This window comes from Arachis ipaensis, chromosome B5 (genome assembly GCF_059453495.1).
Source record: "Arachis ipaensis isolate K30076 ecotype BB chromosome B5, ASM5945349v1, whole genome shotgun sequence".
Taxonomy (NCBI): Eukaryota; Viridiplantae; Streptophyta; class Magnoliopsida; order Fabales; family Fabaceae; genus Arachis; species Arachis ipaensis.
Genome location: NC_142440.1, coordinates 55,029,880 through 55,050,825, shown reverse-complemented (window position 1 = coordinate 55,050,825; position 20,946 = coordinate 55,029,880). Strand labels below are relative to the sequence as shown.

The following is a 20,946-nucleotide window of genomic DNA, read 5'->3' as shown; positions in this document are numbered from 1 at the left end:
TAGGTCGTCCAAGTAATACCTTACGTGAGAAATGGTCGATCTCACGGAGATTGTCAGCTTGAAGCAAGCTATAGTCATCTTGTAAATCTCAGTCAGGTGGATTCAAATGGTTATGAGGTTTTGATAATTGGTGCACGAAATTGTGATCTTAGGCAACGGCGCCAGAAACTCTGTACGCACGTCTTAATAAATCATTTTTCATTCACAACTTCGATACAACTAACTAGCAAGTGCACTGGGTCGTCCAAGTAATAAACCTTACGTGAGTAAGGGTCGATCCCACAGAGATTGTTGGTATGAAGCAAGCTATGGTCACTTTGTAAATCTCAGTCAGGGCGGATATAAAATAGTTATGGAGTTTTCAAAAATATATAATAAAATAAGGATAGAAATACTTATGTAAATCATTGGTGAGAAAAATTTCAGATAAGCGCATAGAGATGCTTTTGTTCCTCTGAACCTCTGCTTTCCTGCTGTCTTCATCCAATCAATCTTACTCCTTTCCATGGCTGGCTTTATGTAAGGAAATCACCGTTGTCAATGGCTACTTTTAATCCTCTCTGGAAAATGGTCCGATGCACTGTCACTGCATGGCTAATCGTCTGAAGGCATCACCCTTGTCAATGGCTGCATCCCATCCTCTTGTGAAAATGGTCCAAATGCTCTGTCACGGCACGGCTAATCAACTGAGGTTCTCGATCATACTGGAATAGGATTCACCCTCCTTTTGCGTCTGTCACTATGCCCTGCACTCGCGAGTTTGAAGTTCGTCACAGTCATTCAATCCCAGAGTCCTACTCGGAATACCACAGACAAGGTTTAGACTTTCCGGACTCTCATGAATGGCGCCATCAATCTAGCTTATACCACGAAGATTCTGATTAAGAGATCCAAGAGATACTCATTCAATCTAAGGTGGAACGGAAGTGGTTGTCAGGCACGCGTTCGTGGTGGAATGATGATGATTGTCACGTTCATCACATTCAGGTTAAAGTGCGAATGAATATCTTAGAAGCGGAATAAGTTGAATTGAACAGAAAAATAGTAGTACTTTGCATTAATCTTTGAGGAACAGCAGAGCTCCACACCTTAATCTATGGAGTGCAGAAACTCTACCGTATGAAAATACATAAGTGATAATGGTTCAAGCATGGCCGAATGGCCAGCCCCCATGAAAGTCTAGGATAGCATAAAACTGATCAAAAATGTCTAATACAATAGTAAAAAGTCCTATTTATACTAAACTAGTTACTAGGGTTTACAGAAGTAAGTAATTGATGCATAAATCCACTTCCGGGGCCCACTTGGTGTGTGCTTGTGCTGAGCTTGAATGTTACACATGTAGAGGTCAATCTTGGAGTTGAACGCCAGTTTGTAACGTATTTCTGGCGTTCAACTCTGGCTTGTGATATGTTTCTGGCGTTTAACTCCAGACAGCAGCGTAGAACTGGCGTTCAACACTCTTTTACGTCATCTAAACTCGGCCATATATGGACTATTATATATTGCTGGAAAGCCCTGGATGTCTACTTTCCAACACAATTAGAAGCGCGCCATTTTGAGTTCTGTAGCTCCAGAAAATCCACTTTGAGTGCAAGGAGGTCAGAATCCAACAGCATCAGCAGTCTTTCTTCAACCTCTGAATCTGATTTTTGCTCAAGTCCCTCAATTTCAGCCAGAAAATACCTGAAATCACAGAAAAACACACAAACTCATAGTAAAGTCCAGAAATGTGAATTTAACATAAAAACTAATGAAAACATCCCTAAAAGTAACTAGATTCTACTAAAAATATACTAAAAACAATGCCAAAAAGCGTATAAATTATCCACTCATCAATAATTAAAATAGAAATAAAACATAAAATAAAATAAAGTTACTTATGTAATTCATTGGTGGGAATTTCAGATAAGCGTCTGGAGATGCTTTGTTGCTTATGAACTTCTGCTTTCCTATTGCCTTCATCCAACCATGCGTTACTTCCTTCCATGGCAAGCTGTAAGATCCTCTCAGTGAAAATGGTCCTCTACAGTTTCTGCACGGCTAATCAACTGTTATATTTCTCGTCTCAAATGAAAAATACCAGGTATAGCTACCGCATGGCTAATCATCTGTCGGTTCCCGCTAGCATCGGAATAGAATCCATTGATCCTTTTGCACACTGTCACTTGCACCCAACATTCGCAGGTTTGAAGCTCGTCACAGTCATCCCTTCTCGGATCCGACTCGGAATACCACAGACAAGGTTTAGACTTTCCAGATCCCAGGATTGGCTGCCAATTATTCTAACCTATACCACGAAGATACTAATCTCACGGACTCGGTCCGTGTATTAGATATCCAAGAGAATATACTCTAGTTGTCGTCCAATGACTATGTTGAACATCATGTAGACCGCTTTGTGGTTGTCAGGCACGTGGATCTTGGCTAAGCGAGTAACGAAGATTGGGTGATTGTGACGGGTCACCCCTTCATTCTAACTAAACTGAATTAAGAACGAGAGTATATCTTGGAGAAGAAGTAGGCGTGAATTGAATAGAAAACAGTAGTAATTGCATTAATTCATGAAGAACAGCAGAGTTGCACACCTTAAGCTATGGGGTGTAGAAACTCCACCGTAGAAAATACATAAGTGAAAAAGGTCTAGGCATGGCCGTGAGGCCAGCCTCCATGCCAAAGGTCTAAGGACTAAACGTCCAGAGATGTGAACACAATAGTAAAAAGTGCTATTTATACTAAATTAGTTACTAGGGTTTACAGAAATTAAGTAACTAAGTGCAGATAGTGCAGAAATCCACTTTTGGGGCCCACTTGGTGTTTGCTTGGGCTGAACATTGAGCTTTACACGTGCATAGGTTGTTCCTGGAGTTAAACGCCAGCTTGGGTGCGAGTTTGGGCGTTTAACTCTAATTCTGGTGCCAGTTTGGGCGTTTTATGCCAATATGTTTTAAGCTGGCTTTGGACGCCAGTTTGGCTCATCAAATCTCAGGCAAAGTATAAACTATTATATATTTCTGAAAAGCCCAGGATGTCTTCTTTCCAACGCAATTAAGAGCGCGCCAAATGGGCTTGTGTGGCTCCAGAAAATCCATTTCGAGTGCAGGAGGGTCAGAATCCAACAACATCTGCAGTCCTTTTTCAGCCTCTGAATTAGATTTTTGCTCAGGTCCCTCAATTTCAGCCAGAAAATACTTAAAATCATAGAAAATACACAAACTCATAGTAAAGTCCAGAAATGTGATTTTTGAATAAAAACTAATAAAAATATATAAAAAGTAACTAAAACATACTAAAAACTATGTAAAAACAATGCCAAAAAGGGTATAAATTATCTGCTCATCACAATACCAAACTTAAATTGTTGCTTGTCCCCAAGCAACTAAAAACAGAATAGGATAAAAAGAAGAGAAAATACAATAAATTCCAAATTTATCAATGAACTTAGCTTCAATTAAATGAGCGGGACTTGTAGCCTTTTTGCTTCTGAACAGTTTTGGCATCTCACTTTATCTTTTGAAGTTCAGAATGATTGGCATCCATAGGAACTCAGAATTCAGATAGTGCTATTGATTCTCCTAGTTCAGTATGTTGATTCTTGAACACAACTACTTTATGAGTCCTGGCCGTGACCCTAAGCATTTTCTTTTCCAGTATTACCACCGGATACATAAATGCCACAGACACAAAACTGGGTGAACCTTTTCAGATTGTGACTCAGCTTTGCTAGAGTCCCAAGTTAGAGGTGCCCAGAGCTCTTAAGCACACTCTTTTTTGTTTTGGACCACGACTTTAACTGCTCAGTCTCAAGCTTTTCACTTGACACCTTCACTCCACAAGCACATGGTTAGGGACAGCTTGGTTTAGCCGCTTAGGCCAGGATTTTATTCCTTTGGGCCCTCCTATCCATTAACGCTCAAAGCCTTGGATCCTTTTTACCCTTGCATTTTGGTTTAAAGGGCTATTGGCTTTTTCTGCTAGCTTTTTCTTTTTCTTTCTTTTTTTCTTTATTTTTTTTTCGCATTTTTTTTTCGCAAGCTTTTGTTTTTCACTGCTTTTTCTTGCTTCAAGAATCAATTTTATGATTTTTCAGATTATCAATAACATTTCTCCTTTTTCATTATTCTTTCAAGATCCAACAATTTTAACATTCATAAACAACAATGTAAAAAATATGCACTGTTCAAGCATTCATTCAGAAAACAAAAAGTATTGCCTCCATATCAAAATAATTAAGCTAATTTTAAGATAGAATTTGAAATTCATGTACTCCTTGTTCTTTTGCAAATAAAATCATTTTTCATTTAAGAGAGGTGAAGGATTCATAGGACATTAATAGCTTTAAGACATAGACACTAGACACTAATGATCATGTAATAAAGACATAAACATAGACAAAACATAAAGCATAAAATAAAAAAACAGAAAAATAAGAACAAGGAAATTAAAGAACGGGTCCACCTTAGTGATGGTGGCTAGTTCTTCCTCTTGAAGATCTTATAGAGTGCTTGAGCTCCTCTATGTCTCTTTCTTGCGTTTGTTGCTCCTCTTAAGATCCATGAGTGGGCTCTCTTGTTTACTCCATCCTCTTTCTAGTGATGGAATTTTGAGATGAATCTCTCCATCTCCCATGACTCGGAGTTGGAAGTAACTACCTTCCCTTTCCTCATCCTAGAGGTTTCTCCGACCTTAGGTGTCATTAATGGTTATGGAAAAACAAACAGCAAAGCTTTTTCCATGCCAAATTTAAAAGTTTTGCTCGTCCTTGAGCAAAATAAGATAGAAGGGAGTAGAAGAAGAATGATGCGATTAATTTTGAAAACTTATTAATGTATACAAGAAAAATTAAAAAGAGTTGAGAAGAATTTGAAAAGATATGTAAGTTTTGAAAATGTTTTGGAAGGAATTGAAAAGAATTGAAAAAGAATTAAAAAGAATTGGAAAGATTATTAATTTTTTGGAACTAGAAATTGAAAGATGAATGTTCAAAATATGTTTGATGCAAAAAATTATGAATTAAAACATGAAAAATTGAAAAAAATTGAATTGGAAACAAAATTACCTCCCTTGTGTCATCTTGGCGTTAAACGCCCAGCAGATACCCCGGCTGGCGTTAAACGCCAGGAATCCTTCTTTACTGGGCGTTTTTCTGAATGCCCAGAATGATGCCATTTCTGGCGTTAAATGCCCAGAATGCTGCCTGCATGGGTGTTAAACGCCCATTCTACTATCCTTACTGGCGTTTAAACGCCAGTAAGCCTGTCCTCCAGGGTGTGCTATTTTTGATGCTATTTTTTATTCCACTTTAATTCTGCAGCTATTTTTATGACTCCACATGATCATCAACCTAAAGAAAACATAAACATAAAATAACAATGGAAAACAAATAAATATAATTAAATAACACTAGGTTGCCTCCCAATAAGCGCTTCTTTAATGTCAATAGCTTGACAGTGAGCTCTTACAGAGCTTCACAGATACTTAGAGCATGATTGTGGCCTCTGAACACCAAACTTAGAGTTTGAATGTGGGGGCTCTGTTTGACTCTGTATTGAGAGAAGCTTTCAATGCTTCCTCTCCATGGTTACAGAGGAAGATCCTTGAGCCTTAAACACAAGGTAGTCCTCATTCAGTTCCTTAGTGAGCAAGGGCAGTTCATCCTCCCAAGTCTCATTACTAAATAACTTGGCATTTAGCTTCATGGTTGCTCCTAGATACCAAGCAACATGCTCTTCAGCAATGTCATCATCCTCTTCAGAGGAAGAATACTCATCAGAGTTCATGAATGGCAATAGTAAGTTCAGTAGAATCTCTATGGTCTCTGGATGAGCCTCAGATTCCTTTGGTTCCTCATTAGGGATCTCCTTAGTGGTCAGTGGACGTCCATTGAGGTCTTCCTCACTGGAATTGACTGCCTTTCCCCCTTCTGTGCATTTGATGGGAAATTTGTGGTAAAATGAATTTCCAAAACAACCAAAACTCACCGGCAAGTATACCGGGTCGCATCAAGTAGTAAAACTCACGTGAGTGAGGTCGATCCCACAGGGATTGATGGATCAAGCAACTTTAGTGGGTGATTAGTTTAGTCAAGCTAACATTTAAGTGAGATTGGGTGAAACTTAAAGCAACAGAATGTAAATTTGCAGGAATTATAAAGTGCAGTAAGTAAAATTGCAAGTAACTTAAAGAGCAAGAAATGTAAATTGCAAGAATCTTAAATTGCAAGAAATGTAACTTGCATGAAAAGTAAATGGGGGCTGGGTGCTGGAAATTAAAGAAAGCAATGGATCCAAGACAAGAAAAGTAAATTCAGATTTGCAGCAAGCTCAAAGTTAAAGTGTAGAATGTAAATGTGCAGGAAATGTAAATTGGAAGCAATGCAGTAGAAAGTAAAAATTGCAGAGAAGGAAATTGTAGCAGAAAAGTAAATCAGCAAGAAAACTCAAATCAATTGTGAAATCTAGAAAGACAAGTGAAGATCTCAGGGGCTCAATGAGACTAGAAAACAAGTCTAGATCTCAAGTCCTTCTTTGATCCAATAAAGAACAATTTGCAAAAGAAATGAAGATGAAAGCAGTAAACAGAGTGTTGATTCAGATCCTTAATTCACTGAAATTTTGTAGACGAAGAACAAGAGAAATCTCAAAGTGAGAATGAAACAGAATTCCTTCAATTCTCAACCCAAGATTCAAAACAAAGAGAAAAACTAAAGAGAGAGAGTTCTCTATTCCTAATGCTCCCTTGTGGAACCAGCCTCCAATGCTCTCTATTAGAGCCAACCTCCTAATGCTGTAGCAGAGCTCGCCTTCAATGCTCTCTATCAGAGCCAACCTCCTTAGTAAAATGAAACTAATGCCTTTATATAGGCTTTTACAAAATGAAAATGAAATTGAAATTAACGACAAATTACAATTAAATGAAATTCCTATTTTATCTATCTCTTGTGCCTTTGAGTGATGATAATGGACTTTGCTTGCTTTGGATTTAGGTTGAAGATGGCCTCTGTTGATTGCTCTTGGAGTTGGAGAGAAACCCACTTGTGAACCGGGCCATGAACCGGAAAAGCTTGAGTAAAAGTTTGAGGTCAAACTTTTACTCAAACTTTTCATATCAGCTAGCCTTCCTTGCTGCCATCCACGTTTGAGCCAAAGTTTGAGGTCAAACTTTGAGCCAAACGTGGATCCCTTTTGTATGCTTCTTGGGGGCTATTTTGTCCTCTTGTCACGTTGCCAATTTTATGCCCAATATAGACTATTATATATAGTTGGAAAGCTCTGAATGTTAGCTTTCTAACCCACTTAGAATCACCTCAATTGGACATCTACAACTCAAGTTATTCTTGTTGGAAGTATGCCCCAAAAACATGATGTGGCGCCAACGTTTGCCTAAAAGCTTGAGGGCAAACGTTGGCGCAAGCTTTTTGCTCCTCCAGGGTGTGTTTGTTGTGGCGCCAACGTTTGCCTAAAAGCTTGAGGGCAACCGTTGGCGCAAGCTTTTTGCTCCTCCAGGGTGTGTTTGTTGTGGCGCCAACGTTTGCCTAAAAGCTTGAGGGCAAACGTTGGCGCAAGCTTTTGCTCCTCTAGGGTGTATTCAACTTCTTCCAAAAGTTTGAGCTAAAGTTTGAGGTCAAACTTTTGCTCAAGCTTTTTGTTCTCTCCTGCTACTTGCCATTTCTTCTTTCTTCAACCTTCTTCAAAGCTCTTTTCACCTATCATTAATCAACCAAGCACATCAAAGCTATGCTAAAAATCATGAGATTGTTATTCTTTCATAATATATGACAATTATAGCACAAAATCTCATGAAATTGCATTAATTTATCCATGGTTGATTAAATCAAAGGAAACATGAAATTCTACCCAATTGGCTTACTTATGGCTCAAGAAAGTACATAAAATCAATTGAAAACAAAAGAAAAAAACTAGTAAAACTAGGCTAAGATGACTTGTCATCACAACACCAAACTTAAATCTTGCTTGTCCCCAAGCAAGCAGTAAAACATAAGGAAAATTACTAGAAGCAAAGAAGTGTATAAGCCTTTTATTGGAAGACATTAAATACTGGTAAATGGGGTTTTTATGCATGGTATCTTAGGGATTTTTATTCTGGGGCTGAGACATCAACATTCCTTTGGATCTTTACTTGAATTACAAATAAAATAAGACTTGTTATTGCTTGGGAAATTTTTTTTTCTTGGCTGAGGCTTAATGCTATGTGATAAGGCAGCTTTTTAGAGTAAGCTTTCAGCCAGCATTCCCACCCCAGTTGGTTCAAGATGCTAGGTGTTGAAACACCCCTATGGGCTTACTTGCTCAAGCCTCTCCTTAGCACACACACATCACAGGCATTTAGCTTGTTTTGTTTATCTCTGTTTGTTCTTTGGAAATTGATGCCCAGCACCTCTTTGGGTTACTAAATGCTTTGTCTCAAAGTAGCTCTTGATGGTGGACTTTTGGTTGGCAATCCCGGGTTAGTTAACCTAAGTTGCCAGGTGATGAAGCACCCCTTAGAACTTAGTTATCCAAGCTTATCTTTGTACAAGGACATCACAGGCATTTATCCAAATTCGCAGCCATTGGTGCCCAACCTTGTGTATTTCTTTTTGCTTCTTTCTTTTGCATTTTCTTTCTTTTATTTTGGACCTTTTTCTTTTGTCAAGTCTCATGAAATGTAACTCAAGTTCATATCACAAAGTCATACCAGCATTCAGCCTTATTTATAAATCAACTAATGAACCAGCACATACCACCACATAATCTTATTTTGTCTCATATCATACCAGACTTTTACTCTTTCTCTATTTCACAGTTATTTCTCTTTTATTCAAGCATGAGGAACAAAGCATATAATTCAAGTAAGATGAAAATGAATCAAGCACTTAGACTAGTAAGCCATAACAACATGGAATCAAACAAACTCGCGGACAGTAAATGAATCTAAGAAGACACTAATAACAGGGGACATTTGCACTTTCAATTTACATATTTGAACTAGAATCAGTCAGAGAACAATACAACCTCTTGGAGTCTATTCGTTTCCTCTGTGTCATCATCATTGTTGGGTTCTATGTCCTTCCTCTATCCATGATGATGTACCTTTTCCTCCAAGAGATTGAATGACTTCCTACAAAAGATATTGAAAGTTGCTTGTTCCCCAAGCACTTGAGAGCCAGTTAGCATGCATGTATGCTTGTGATTCTGTGAACCTAAGTTGGTGTGGGAACACCAAACTTAGTTCCTTGCCTACTTCTATATGTAGTAAAATAAATACATGCATGGAACATTAAGTACTTTTATTAAGGAAATAAACTATGCCCTAGAAAATAAACTATGAACTAAAAAAAACTAAAAACTAGAAACATGACAATTGTTAAGCAGTTTCTCTGATGGTTTGGAGCTGATACTGATCATGCTGAGGGTGCAATGTGTTCTTAATGAAATTTTTGGTGGAACACCAAACTTAGCATCCAACATTCTCCCTTAGATTGTTTTGGTGTGCAACACCAAACTTAGCTCCTTGTAATATAGATAAACTGATTAACCTTTTTATTAGAATAGCTATTAAAAGAAAACTACCTCAGGTTGGGTTGGCTCCCAACAAGCGCTCTTTTAATGTCACTAGCTTGACATGTTGTTCTTCACTTTCTTCCTCTTCTTCCAGTTTGTTAAGAGGAATGACTTCAAAGGGGGGAAAGATTCAGCTAGTGTCCCTTGTCTTGGCCTTTCCTCAGCAAGCTTCCTTTTGTAAATAGCTTGATTGAGCTTGCTTGTTGGATCGGGGGGAGGATTGCTTGTAGTTGACCTTCTCTTCTTCATGAATATTGTCCTTTGTAGCTTGGTCACAATCCTCTTCTCGGTGCTTTTGTTAATTGCCTTCACTTCCTTGAATCCAAGTCTTGGTAGTTGTGTGATTGTTGGAGTGATTTCTTCATCAAGAGTCCCTTGCAATGGTGGTTCCGTGAGCTCTTCCTCTGTGCACTTCTCCACTTCAATTGAGTGTGACTTCTTTTAAGTATCTTCCTCCATTTCTTCCTCATGATTTTCCATCAAGTCCTTTGGGAGGGAATCTTCGTGTTCTATTGTCACTTCAATTAGTTCTTGTGAATATAAAATCCTTGGCTCAGGTTCCTCATTCTTCAGTACAATTTCACTTGACACAGGGACCTTTGGTTCTTGTTTTTCCACTTCCTCACCCACAAATTGGTCTTCATCCTCATTGTTTGATGGTTCTAAGTTCTCCCTTGTTTGCTCTAAGGGCCCATTCATCTTCTTGAGGATGGTTTCTTTCCAGGATTGGGGTTGTGTGTATCTTTCCACGAGTTTTCTGTGTATTTCAATGGCTTGGCATTGGCTTTCTAAGGGTTCTTTGGACCATTGAAGGTAATCCTCAACCGCTAATTCAAGAGATGAAGGTTGAGAGTAATTTTGGTGACATGGATGTGTTGTGGTGAAGTTGTGTTGAGGGGTATGGAATGAGTTGTGTGATTGATGGGATGACTTGTATGGATTTTGGAGGAAACTTTGTGTTGAGGCATAATCAAGTGATGAAGAACTTTCAAATGAGAAACTGGGACGTGAGGGTGGATGCTCTTCCATTCTTTGGTCATGCTTCCATCCACCATGAGGATAATGATATGAATCATTTTGTGGTGGTGGTTGGTATCCCATATGATTTTCTTGCTCATCTTGTGTCTCTGAAGCAAATCTCCATGAATTGGAGTGCTCAGAATGTGTATTCTCGTGGTGATATTCCCACCCACCATTAGAGATTGGTGATGGTGGGTAATATCCCATAAAATTTGTTTGATCATAAGATGAGTTGAACTCCATTTGAATTTTGGAAAACACAACACCAAGAAAAATTGAAATTACTCATATCAGAGATGAGAATTTCTTAGTGAGGCAAAAACTCAAAAACCTTGGTTTCAATTTAAAACAGAGAACAAAAACAAAGAAAATGCTTGATCTAGACCACCACCATACTTAATCATTGTTAATCTAATTCAATCCCCGGCAACGGCGCCAAAAACTTGATGGGAAAATTGGTGGAAAAATGACTTTCCAAAACACCCAAAACTCACCGGCAAGTATACCGGGTCGCATCAAGTAGTAAAACTCACGTGAGTGAGGTCGATCCCATAGGGATTGATGGATCAAGCAACTTTAGTGGGTGATTAGTTTAGTCAAGCTAACATTTAAGTGAGATTGGGTGAAACTTAAAGCAACAGAATGTAAATTTGCAGGAATTATAAAGTGCAGTAAGTAAAATTGCAAGTAACTTAAAGAGCAAGAAATGTAAATTGCAAGAATCTTAAATTGCAAGAAATGTAACTTGCATGAAAAGTAAATGGGGGCTGGGTGCTGAAAATTAAAGAAAGCAATGGATCCAAGATAAGAAAAGTAAATTCAGATTTGCAGCAAGCTCAAAGTTAAAGTGTAGAATGTAAATGTGCAGGAAATGTAAATTGGAAGCAATGCAGTAGAAAGTAAAAATTGCAGAAAAGGAAATTGTAGCAGAAAAGTAAATCAGTAAGAAAACTCAAATCAATTGTGAAATCTAGAAAGACAAGTGAAGATCTCAGGGGCTCAATGAAACTAGAAAACAAGTCTAGATCTCAAGCCCTTCTTTGATCCAATAAAGAACAATTTACAAAAGAAATGAAGATGAAAGCAGTAAACAGAGTGTTGATTCAGATCCTTAATTCATTAAAATTTTGTAGACGAAGAACAAGAGAAATCTCAAAGTGAGAATGAAATAGAATTCCTTCAATTCTCAACCCAAGATTCAAAACAAAGAGAAAAACTAAAGAGAGAGAGAGTTCTCTATTCCTAATGCTCCCTTGTGGAACCAGCCTCCAATGCTCTCTATTAGAGCCAACCTCCTAATGCTCTAGCAGAGCTCGCCTTCAATGCTCTCTGATGCACGGAAAACTTGTCTCTCAACAAATCTCCCTTCGGCAAGTGTACCAAAGTTGTCGTCAAGTAAAAACTCACAATAGAGTGAGGTCGAATCCCACAGGGATTGATTGATCAAGCAACTTTAATTAGAAGAATGTTCTAGTTGAGCGAATCCAGAATTTGGGTTGAGAGTTGCAGAAAATAAAATGGCGGGAATGTAAATAACAGAAAAGTAAATGCTAGAATTAAAGAACTGGAAGTAAATGACTGAGAATAAAATGCAGAATTGTAAATGGGAATGGGGGATTTACTCATAAAATTAAATAGCAGAAATTATAGAGAATGGGTAAGATCAGAGATGGGGAGTTCATTGGGCTTAGGAGATGTTGCAATTCTCCGGATCAAGTTCATTTTTATCTCTTCCACAATCAATGCACTCATTGATCTCCTTGGCAATCTTAAGTGATTGAATTACAATTTCTTGCAATTTAATCTCTCAAATCTTGATCAATAGCCAATTCCTTGGTCAATTGCTCATGAGAAGAGATGAAGTATGGTCACTGATTATACCACATGCATTTCCCAAATCAACTGTTGAGAGGGTTATAGTCACATACCCATCCAAACCCAATTTGGTCCAGCATGAGAAAGTATTTCTAGCTTGATCTCTTCATTCCTCTTTCAAGGTTCAAAAGAGATCCAAGTTTGAATAGCTTCTCTTCCAAGATAACTACTCAATTGGATGAAGATCGAAAGCTTTCAAGTAAAATCAAGAGGAAAGATAGAAGAAGAATAATGAAAATTAGTATTGATCCATCAAATTACAGCAGAGCTCCCTAACCCAATGAAAGGGGTTTAGTTGTTCATAGCTCTTGAAAATGAAAACAAAGATGGAGAATACATCATAAAACTAGAATTTTCAAAGAAAGTAAATATAGAGAGTAGTTCTCTTTTTCCCAGCCTTCCAGAACTTCTTCTCAATTCAAAGATACTCCTATATATACTACTATTCTCAGCTTCTAGTGTGATTCTTCAAGTCTTGGGCATTTGGATCTTGAGTTTGAAGCAGTTCCTTTCTTTATTTGGGCTTGGCTTTACTTGCAGAGAGAAAGTACGAAGTGGGCGGAGACTTTAGTTCAGGACGTTAGGGGTGTTAATATTTAGTGAGAATATAAGTTCGAGAACGTTAGTGACACTTAACATTGTCACTAATGTTCCAATGCACCCCTTTGCCTCATGTAAAAACCCACGTTAACTAGGTTAACGTGGCTTTTAACGTTGCCTTGTGAACCTTCGAGAACATTAGTGACACTCAATATTATCACTAACGTTCCAGTGTGCCCCTTCTTGCTTCACATTAAAGCCCACGTTAACTAGGTTAACGTGGATTCTAACGTGGCCCTTGCCATCATTCGAGAACGTTAGTGACATTCAACATTGTCACTAACGTTCCTATGTGCCCCTAGGTCTTACGTTAGAGTCCACGTTAACTAGGTTAACGTGGCTTCTAACGTGGCCATCCTTAGCCATCCCAACGTTAGTGACAATGTTGAGTGTCACTAACGTTGGCTCATCCTTCATTCCTCATCGTTAGCTTCCACGTTAACCAAGTTAACGTGGAAGTTAACGTGACTCTTGGGGGTTGTGTGGTTGCTTCAACGTTAGTGACAATGTTGAGTGTCACTAACGTTGTCGACAACTCTTCATCCCTTACGTTAGTTCCCACGTTAACCAAGTTAACGTGGGAGTTAACGTGGTACTTTGCATCATAGGCCAACGTTAGTGACAATGTTGAGTGTCACTAATGTTGGCTTCTCTTCCCCCCTTAACGTTAGAGGCCACGTTAACTAGGTTAACGTGGCTTCTAACGTGGCCACTTATGAGTAATTGCCAACGTTAGTGACAATGTTAAGTGTCACTAACGTTGGCTCAACTTCTCTTCTGCACGTTAGAGTTCACATTAACTTAGTTAACGTGACTCTCTAACGTGGGCATTGATGGCTTTTTGAGAGTGTTATTGGCAATCACTTTTCTCATTAACCTTGCAAGTTACCTCCCTTTTTCTTGCTTCCTTTTGGTCCTGAAATCAAGCAATAAAGTGCATCAAAGCTCTAGTCCAAGTCATGAGTAATGCAACATAATCTTTGTCGCTAAACTTATGCAAAATCTTCATGAAATTATGTAAAATGCACAATGTCTGCTTGAATCAAGGCATAGGTGAATATCTACCCAAAACTAGCTTATTTCCTAAAGAAATGCATGAAACTAACCTAAAAACAGTAAAGAAAAGGTCAGTGAAACTGGCCAAGATGCCTTGGCATCACAACACCAAACTTAAGGCTTGCTTGTCCCTAAGCAAGTACTGGAACAAGAGAATGATGAATGGAATGTCCAGATAAATGAGTCATTCTTGTGGAATTCATGTTACTGATTTTATGGTGGTTTCATGCATAGCAACTTAGGTTCATTCCATTACTAGCTTTCAGACCTTTATCATGTCCTAAAACACCCACTTTGTTTATATCCCATGAGACTTTTATTCATTGATCCTTTTATTGTTATTTCAAGGGTTGTTTGTGTTATTTAGGCTAAGTGCTCTGTAAGGGGGCAACTCTTTAGAGATAAGCTTTCAGCCAACACTCCTGAACCAGTTGGTTCAAGGTGCTAGGTGTTGAGACACCCCTAAGGACTTACTCCCTCAAGCCTATCCCCCATACATACACACCACAGGCATATAGTTTGTTTATTTTCTTTTCTTGAGACCTTGGTGTCCAGCACCTCTTTGGGTTACTAAATGCTCTGTAGTGAAGGTTACTCTTGATAGTGGACTTTCAGCTGATAATCTCGACTTAGTTAACCCAAGTTACCAGGTGATAAGGCACCCCTAAGAGCTTATTCATCCAAGTAGATCCCTCATACAGGAGCACCACAGACACTTGCCTCAAGATTAAACCCATTGATGCCTAGCCTTATTGCTTACTCTTTTTCTTTTGTTTTTCACTTCCATTGTTCTTTCCCTTTTCTCTTCTTAGGATCTTGTTATTAACTTAGTCTCATGAGTGTATCCAAAGCAAAGTATTCAGGCCATATAATTGTCATCCCAGCCTTGTGGTTGAACCAACTTAGCTAACTTATGACTACCCCAAAGATTCATGAATGCACTTCCACAATATGAACTCTATTCTGGTCTTTTAAAAACATAATCATTCTCTTCTTCAATTTGATTTAAGATGGACAAGCTTACAAGTAAATAAGGGAATGATGCATTGACATTTAAACCAGAAATCATGGACCTATTCAGAAGGAAAACATAAAAGACAGAATTTTAAAAAGTTTAAACATAACATGGAAGCAGGTTCTATTTCATAGAAGATCTTCCTTATTTAAAGCATAGAAAACGATGGACTAAAAAGAACTCCACCACCTTTCATTCATGTGGATGTCAATGCTCCCATCCTTGTTTGTCCTCATTGTGTCTCTCTTGTGTGCTTGTACCTCCACTTCCCTTACCTTTTCCAAGCAGCTTCCTCGAGAAACCACTATCTTCCATCTTCTTCTTGAGTGTCTCCTTTTGCTGTTTCACTTTCCTCTCTTCTTGTTCTACAAACTTTTTTTGGACCTCATCATATGTAGGGATGGCATAGTGTAGCTGATCCATATTACTGGTCATGTAGTTCAACTCGGCTTGAGTGTTTATATAGAACTCCTCCCTATGTAGTTGCCTTCCTTCATTGAGTACACTGAACTCATTGAAAGTTTTTATTTGGGCTATCTGCCGCTGGTTGAGTTCTTGCAAGTGCTTCTCTTGAATCTCTTGCCTCTCATTCACTTGGTTGATGGCTTGAGTGAGCTGGGAGTATTGTTCCTGCTGCTGTTCCATTTGTTGTTTTTGTCATGCTTCCTGTTGGCTCAGCCGATTCAGTATTTGCTCTTGTCCCTCCATATGTCTCTGTCCCAAATCTTCAATGGCTCTTAGAAGGTGAGTCATATTCAAGTTGGCTGGGTCATGAGGCTCTTCTTGATGATATTCCTCTGGATGAGCTTCTTCCTGGACCCTTTGCCTTCCTATATGTGGCCTTCTTAGTTGCTGAGCCGGTGTGGTATAGACCATTCGCTCGAGTGTGACTGGCCTCCCTGGGTTCACCCAGTCTGTGCTGCTGTCCTCAAATGTTACTTTGGCCTTGTTGCACAAGCGGAGAATGGTGCTTGGGTACCAAAGTCTGGCACCTGAGTCAGCTTTCTCAGCTGACTCTTGAATCCCTTCGGCAATGAGCTCATGCACTTTGATTTCCCCACCTTGTACTAAGCATTGTACCATAGTGGCTCGATTGATGTTAACCTCTGAATTATTAGCAGCTGGTAGGATGGACCTCCTTACAAGCTCAAACCACCCTTTGGCTTTAGGGTGAAGGTCTCCCCTTTTTATGAATTTTGGTCTCCCATCTGAGTACCTCTCCCAGTCAGCAGCTATGACACAGATATCTGATGCTATCTCTGAGAGTTCGTTCTTATCGGGGCTTCTACTTATCCTTGCCTGATAACTCTCTTCATCAAAATGAGGTGATTTCAAGTGAAGAGCTCTTGTTATGGCACTTGGGCTGAAGTCCACCTCCCTTCCTCTCACATAGCTTTTGAAGGTTGGGGCTTTGGTCTTATCCTCTCTAACTGCATTTGCATAGAATTCTTTGATGAGGTTTCCATTGATCTTCCCCTCTGGACAGGTGAGCAATTGCCACCCCCTCTGTTCGATTTTTCTTCAAATCTGTGGTGATTCATTGGCATTGATTTGGAAGATTAACTCTGGCAATATCTTTCTGGCCCTTATCCGCTCAAATTCATGCTCATGAAAGGCAGTCTTGAATCTCTTGTCATCAAAAGGAGCACTCACCATAGGTTCCTTCCTCTTTTGCCTCTTTGAGCTTGATGATGTCATGACTTGAGTTGTTGTTTGAGGGGGTTTGTGGCTTTGGGTAGATGAAGAGTGGGTTGGTTAAAGCAATGTGTGATGAAGGGTTTAGTGTGCCAATAGAAGTGTGGAGAGTGGGAATTTGAATGTGAGGAGTGAGCATGCACTAAGGTTCACTTATATAAGAAAATCATGAGTGAATGAAGGGTGTGGATTGCATGAATGTTTACAAGATGGACGGATGGGGTTGTTTATGAAGGAAAGACAAGGATCATCACTTAATGAAAGTGATTGGTTTGGTCTTCAAGGGTCTTCTTTCTCCAATGTTGCATGGCAACATTTCCCCATGCATTCCCTCTTGAGACATGTGTGTAGTGCTCTTCATTAAGTGGTGAAATCTCCCCCATTTAATTGTCCAATCAATCCCTTTTCATGCTTCTTTTCCTTTCCTATAAAGATTTGAAATAAGAAAATTATTATCATAAAAAATTGAAACTCTACGGCTAGAATAAAATGAAAGAAAGGATTTGATTGTTCATTTATGAATTCCAACTAACTAACTAACTATTAGTGGGTCCTTATATGCATTTTGGTGGCACCATGGGGTGACACCAAACTTAGTTTGAAGCAATGTGATGAAAAGTTTTGTTCAAAGCTCCCAAGACTAGCATGCATCTTCGCTTGCTTTGAACACCAAACTTGTTCTTCACTATATATTGCATGATAAAGATTTCACCAAATGTTTGTCAAGTTTGGGTTGAAATTCATAAACATTGATTTATTCATTATTTTAAAAACATATAAAACATGGGTTGCCTCCCATGAAGCGCTTCTTTAGCATCACTAGCTTGACGTTTTTCCTTCATCAGGGTGGTTGGTAGTGCTTAAAGTCCTCCCCTCTTGCTGTGGACTTGTATACATTGGTTGGATCAATGATCTCCACATGTTCCAGGGAAAAAACTCTGTTGATAGTGAAGACCTTAGGTAACTGAGATGGTACAGTAGGGAGATTAGGGGGAATATCTGGGAAGTAAGTTGAGACAACTCTATCCCCTGGAGAGAAATCTTTCGTAGGGATCTTCTTGTTCCTCCATCTCCTTAGTACCTTCTTCTTTGTTTCTTTTGAGGTTGCCTTCCCCTTGGTGACCTCTTTTCTCCAAGGAGTTGTGATGCTGTCTTCGCCTGCCTCTAGAGGTTTGGGTTCCTCCAACTTTTCTTTGAGCTGTGGCAATTGCTGTTGTCCTTGTTTATCAATTGAGGGGGTTTCAGAATGAACTGGCTGTGCTTCAGAGCTTGTCTCCTCCTTCAGTGTCTCCTTATCGTTTGTGCTTAGTTCCTTGTCCTCTTGATCCATTTCTTGTGAGAGTTTGAAGACATTGAAGCTGAGTCATTCATCATGGATTCTCAATATTAGCTCCTCTTTCTCTACATCGATAAGTGCTCTGGCCGTAGCTAGGAATGGTCTTCCCAATATGATTGGGTGAGTGTGACTCTCTTCCATGTCCAGAATGACAAAGTCTGTTGGGAGAAAGTACTTCCCAACCTTTAGCAACACATTTTCCACCACTCCTATTGCTTGCTTTTGAGTTTTGTCAGCCAGTCTGATGATTACATCTGTGGGCATTATCTCATTAATCTGTAGCCTCTTCACCAGGGATAAAGGCAGTAAGTTGATGCTGGCCCCCAAATCACATAGTGCTCTATCGAACATAGTTTCACCTATGGCACAAGGGACGTGAAAACTCCCTGGGTCTCTTCTTTTCGTAGGCAGCTCAAGTTGAATAAGGGCACTACATTCCTTGTTCATCACTATAGTCTGGCCTCATTTGAGTGAGCTTTTCCTGGGAAGAAGTTCCTTCATATACTTGATGAATGCAGGCATTTGTTGAATTGCCTTGATGAATGGTATGTTTACATGCAGAGATGCAAACAAGTCTAGGAACCTTGAGTATATTCTCTTTCCCACAACACCATTGAGCAGTTGAGGGAAGGGAGCATAGAGCTTCAGCAACTCTTGTTGTGAGATTTCTGGTTCTTTGTGCTCTCTATCCTCCTCCTTTGTTGAGTTGTCTTCAGGTTGTCTGCACATTTTGCCTTGCTTGTCTTCAATCTCTTGATCACTTGTAGTGACCATTATGCAATCTTCCCATCTTAATTTCTTTGCTTCTCCCTTGGGGTTTTTCTCTGTGTCACTTGGGAAGCTATCAGTAGGTTTGGGAATCTTCTTAGCTAAATACCCCACCTGGAATTCCAGCTTCCTAATGGTCTCTCCCTGGTTCTTAATATTGGCTCGCACTCCTCTTTGAACACCTTATTTTCTTGAATCTCTTGGCATATTCCTTCAAGTAAGCCTTCAATCTTAGAGAGCTTGTCATCAATTGATGAGTGATTCGGAGCAGATGTGCTGTTTTGGTTTTGATAAGTGTGTGAAGAAATGTTGTTGTGGGGGTATTGAGATGTCCTCTGGGTGAATTGCTGGTGAGCTGCATTGTTGTTGGAGTTGTAACGTCTCTGGTCTTGGTTTTGATCTTGCTCACTTCCCCACCCAAAGTTTGGCTTGTTTCTCCATCCAGGGTTGTAAGTCTTGGAGTATGGATCATAATTTTTCCTTGTTGAATTCCCAATGTAGTTAGCTTGCTCCTGACTCCCCTCTGCTTCTTCATTCACTCCTTCTTGGATTGTTGATGAAGATGAGATTGCTGCTACTTGGTTCCTCTCCATCTTCTTGGTGAGGTCAGCCAGCTGCTGGTAATGAGTTTGTTTTGGGCCAACAGAGCATCTACATTGTTTAGCTCCATCACTCCTCTTGTGTTCCCTCTTTCGGAAGCATAGAAGTAGTCATTTTCTGCTACTGTTTCAATAACATCTATGGCTTCCTCAATGGTTTTCTTCTTGTTCAAGGATCCTCCAGATGAATGGTCAGTGGCCTTATTTGACTCATAAGAGAGCCCTTCATAGAAAATGTGCAGCTGGACCCATGCGTTGAACATGTCAGGTGGACACCTCCTTGTTAAGTCATTGAACCTCTCCCATGCTTCATACAGAGTCTCACCATCTTATTACCTGAAAGTTTGAACCTCAGCTCTCAGCCTATTGATTCGTTGAGAAGGGTAAAATCTTGCTAAGAATTTGTTCACCAAATCCTCCCAAGTTGTCAAGCTCTCCCTTGGAAATGATTCCAGCCACTTGGCTGCTTTGTCCCTGAGTGAGAAAGGAAATAAGAGCAGTCTATAGGCGTCAGGATGGACACCATTAGATTTCACTGTGTCACATATTCTCAGGAAGGTGGTCAAATGTTAATTGGGGTCTTCTTGAACACCTCCTCCAAACGAACAGTTGTTCTGAACAAGGGTGATGAGCTGTGGTTTAAGTTCAAAGTTGTTGGCATGGATTGTTGGCTTTTGGATGCTACTTCCACAATTGCCTAGGTTTGGATTAATGTAAGAGCCCAAAACTCTTCTATCCTCCCCAGCATGATTTGCTCCACCTCCTCTACCATGGTTGTGAGTCTCTTCTTCATGATGATTTTTCATGTTTTCTTCCATGTTTGGTTCAAAGTATTCCTCAAAGTGTTCCTCCTTTTCTTCAGCACCAACTACACGTTTTTCTTTTGCCTCCCTCCTTAGTCCAAGGAAGGTTCTCTCAGGTTCAGAATCAAAGGAAGTTGAAGCCCCGCTTCTTCTCCCTGTCATACAACCAACAAGTATAAGCAAAGAAAATAAGTGCAGACAGTATTTGTGTCAGAATTACTGTTAGTTGTGGGTGATGCAATATATCAAACAGTTAGTGGGTTAGCAAACAGAATTGAAAATAACAAAGAAAAACAAAAGAGTAGAGGGGGAAGGGAAGAAGTTTAACTGAAACAAAAAGTAAATTACTCAAACAGAAAAATGTAATTCACAAAATAAAAATGCTCAATCTAGTGATCTTCCAATTTAATCATTGTTGATGCACAATCAATCCCCGGCAACGGCGCCATAAACTTGATGCACGAAAAACTTGTCTCTCAACAAATCTCCCTTCGGGAAGTGTACCGAAGTTGTCATCAAGTAAAAACTCACAATAGAGTGAGGTCGAATCCCACAGGGATTGATTGATCAAGCAACTTTAATTAGAAGAATGTTCTAGTTGAGCGAATCTAGAATT

At 39.4% G+C, this 20,946-nt stretch overlaps 1 non-coding gene across 1 annotated transcript; it reads left to right on the top strand.

Moving 5' to 3' along the window:
• Positions 1-19,788: 19,788 nt before the first annotated feature.
• On the top strand, positions 19,789-19,892 carry LOC148564234 (small nucleolar RNA R71). Its single transcript, XR_015884971.1, has one exon. It is a non-coding gene; the product is annotated as a small nucleolar RNA R71 (small nucleolar RNA).
• The last annotated feature ends 1,054 nt before the right edge of the window (positions 19,893-20,946 follow it).